Source organism: Somniosus microcephalus, unplaced genomic scaffold (assembly GCF_052327205.1).
Source record: "Somniosus microcephalus isolate GS21.2 unplaced genomic scaffold, FLI_Smic_1.0 unresolved_chr1, whole genome shotgun sequence".
NCBI classification, from domain to species: domain Eukaryota; kingdom Metazoa; phylum Chordata; class Chondrichthyes; order Squaliformes; family Somniosidae; genus Somniosus; species Somniosus microcephalus.
In genome coordinates this window covers 63,983,476-63,986,853 of record NW_028225179.1, presented here as the reverse complement: position 1 = coordinate 63,986,853, position 3,378 = coordinate 63,983,476, and positions in this window count along the sequence as shown.

The window sequence follows — 3,378 nt, the reverse complement described above, 5'->3', positions numbered from 1 at the left end:
TCCCTCTCTCCCTCAGTGTCTCGTTCCCTCTCTCCCTCAGTGTCTCTTTCTCTCTCTCCCTCAGTGTCGCTTTCACTCTCTCCCTCAGTGTCTCTTTCTCTCTTTCCCTCAGTGTCTCTTTCTCTCTCTCCCTCAGTGTCTCTTTCTCTCTCTCCCTCAGTGTCCCTTTCTCTCTCTCCCTCAGTGTCTCTTTCTCTCTCTCTCCCTCAGTGTCTCTTTCACTCTCTCCCTCAGTGTCCCTTTCTCTCTCTCTCCCTCAGTGTCTCTTTCTCTCTCTCCCTCAGTGTCTCTTTCCCTCTCTCCCTCAGTGTCTTTCCCTCTCTCCCTCAGTGTCTTTCCCTCTCCCTCAGTGTCTCTTTCTCTCTCTCCCTCAGTGTCTCTTTCTCTCTCTCCCTCAGTGTCTCTTTCCCTCTCTCCCTCAGTGTCTTTCCCTCTCTCCCTCAGTGTCTCTTTCTCTCTCTCTCCCTCAGTGTCTCTTTCCCTCTCTCCCTCAGTGTCTCTTTCCCTCTCTCCCTCAGTGTCTCTTTCTCTCTCTCCCTCAGTGTCTCTTTCTCTCTCTACCTCGGTGTCTCTTTCTCTCCCTCGCTCGGTGTCTCTTTCCCTCTCTCCCTCGGTGTCTCTTTCCCTCTCTCCCTCAGTGTCTACTTCCCTCTCTCCCTCAGTGTGTCTTTCTCTCTCTCCCTCAGTGTCCCTTTCCCTCTCTCCCTCAGTGTCTCTTTCCCTCTCTCCCTCAGTGTCTCTTTCCCTCTCTCCCTCAGTGTCTCTTTCTCTCTCTCCCTCAGTGTCTCTTTCTCTCTCTCCCTCGGTGTCTCTTTCCCTCTCTCCCTCGGTGTCTCTTTCCTCTCTCCCTCAGTGTCTATTTTCCCTCTCTCCCTCAGTGTCTCTTTCTCTCTCTCTCCCTCAGTGTCTCTTTCACTCTCTCCCTCAGTGTGTCTTTCTCTCTCTCCCTCAGTGTGTCTTTCTCTCTCTCCCTCAGTGTCTTTTTCTCTCTCTCCCTCAGTGTCTCTTTCTCTCTCTCACTGTGTCTCTTTCTCTCTCTCCCTCGGTGTCTCTTTCTGTCCCTCGCTCGGTGTCTCTTTCCCTCTCTCCCTCAGTGTCTATTTCCCTCTCTCCCTCAGTGTCTCTTTCCCTCTCTCCCTCAGTGTCACTTTCCCTCTCGCCCTCAGTGTCTCTTTCCCTCTCTCCCTCAGTGTCTATTTTCCCTCTCTCCCTCAGTGTCTATTTTCCCTCTCTCCCTCAGTGTCTCTTTCCCTCTCTCCCTCAGTGTCTGTTTTCTCTCTCTCCCTCAGTGTCTCTTTACCTCTCTCCCTCAGTGTCTCTTTCCATCTCTCCCTCAGTGTCTCTTTCCCTCTCTCCCTCAGTGTCTCTTTCACTCTCTCCCTCAGTGTCTCTTTACCTCTCTCCCTCAGTGTCTCTTTCCAACTCTCCCTCAGTGTCTCTTTCCCCCTCTCCCTCAGTGTCTCTTTCCCTCTCTCCCTCAGTGTCTCTTTCCCTCTCTCCCTCAGTGTCACTTTCCCTCTCGCCCTCAGTGTCTCTTTCCCTCTCTCCCTCAGTGTCTATTTTCCCTCTCTCCCTCAGTGTCTCTTTCTCTCTCTCCCTCAGTGTCTCTTTCTCTCTCTCCCTCAGTGTCTCTTTCCCTCTCTCCCTCAGTGTCTGTTTTCTCTCTCTCCCTCAGTGTCTCTTTACATCTCTCCCTCAGTGTCTCTTTCCATCTCTCCCTCAGTGTCTCTTTCCATCTCTCCCTCAGTGTCTCTTTCCATCTCTCCCTCAGTGTCTCTTTCCCTCTCTCCCTCAGTGTCTCTTTCACTCTCTCCCTCAGTCTCTTTACCTCTCTCCCTCAGTGTCTCTTTCGCTCTCTCCCTCAGTGTCTCTTTCGCTCTCTCCCTCAGTGTCTCTTTCTCTCTCTCTCCCTCAGTGACTCATTCTCTCTCTCTCCCTCAGTGTCTGTTTCTCTCTCTCCCTCGGTGTCTCTTTCTCTCTCTCCCCCGGTGTCTCTTTCCCTCTCTCCCTCGGTGTCTCTTTCCCTCTCTCCCTCGGTGTCTCTTTCTCTCTCTCCCCCGGTGTCTCTTTCCCTCTCTCCCTCGGTGTCTCTTTCCCTCTCTCCCTCGGTGTCTCTTTCTCTCTCTCCCTCAGTGTCTCTTTCCCTCTCTCCCTCTGTGTCTCTTTCTCTCTCTCCCTCAGTGTCTCTTTCCCTCTCTCCCTCAGTGTCTCTTTCCCTCTCTCCCTCAGTGTCTCTTTCCCTCTCTCCCTCAGTGTCTCTTTCCCTCTCTCCCTCAGTGTCTCTTTCCCTCTCTCCCTCAGTGTCTCTTTCTCTCTCTCTCCCTCAGTGTCTCTTTCTCTCTCTCTCCCTCAGTGTCTCTTTCCCTCTCTCCCTCAGTGTCTCTTTCCCTCTCTCCCTCAGTGTCTCTTTCCCTCTCTCCCTCAGTGTCTCTTTCCCTCTCTCCCTCAGTGTCTCTTTCCCTCTCTCCCTCAGTGTCTCTTTCCCTCTCTCCCTCAGTGTCTCTTTCTCTCTCTCCCTCAGTGTCTCTTTCTCTCTCTCCCTCAGTGTCTCTTTCACTCTCTCCCTCAGTGTCTCTTTCACTCTCTCAGTCAGTGTCTCTTTCTCTCTCTCCCTCAGTGTCTCTTTCTCTCTCTCCCTCAGTGTCTCTTTCACTCTTTCCCTCAGTGTCTCTTTCCCTCTCTCCCTCAGTGTCCCTTTCCCTCCTCATTCGCTCCCTTAGCTGGCTCTGCTCCCATCCACCAAAATATTTAGAATGATAATTACAGATATATTTGCACATGTCAGTCTTAAAAACAAGGTGTGTGTGAGTGAGTGTGACTGTGAGTGTGACTGTGAGTGTGACTGTGAGTGTGACTGTGAGTGTGACTGTGAGTGTGAGTGTGTGTGTGTGAGTGATTGAGAGTGAGTGTGTAACTGAGTGAGTGTGTGAGTGTGTGTGAGTGAGTGTGATTGTGAGTGAATGTGTAAGATTAGGATCACAGGCTCACACAGATTACCCAACAGGGTTTTAGAAGTTGAAAGGCTTTTATTAAAGAGCTACAGTTTTAAAGCCTTAATCAGATATTACATTTGGTTTAAGCCGAGTATAATAGACATACAACCCGTGACAGTAGGAGTGATCTACGACTCCCGAATCGGAATGCCACGACCGGACGGATGGGGAGGCAGTACGGTGGTCTCGGATTGGGTGGATTCCTGCAGTCTGCTGCAGTGGTCACTTCCATTGGGTCATTTCTCAAGCTGTTGGAGGTGTTCGGCCGTCAGCCACCTCTGAGGCTAAACTTGACCAAGGTGTTAGGCCGTAGCCACCTTGGGGAAGCCTTCGCCCCTGACTGCCTGATTTCCTCTCTCGGTCGTCTATATTTGTAGTTATTTCG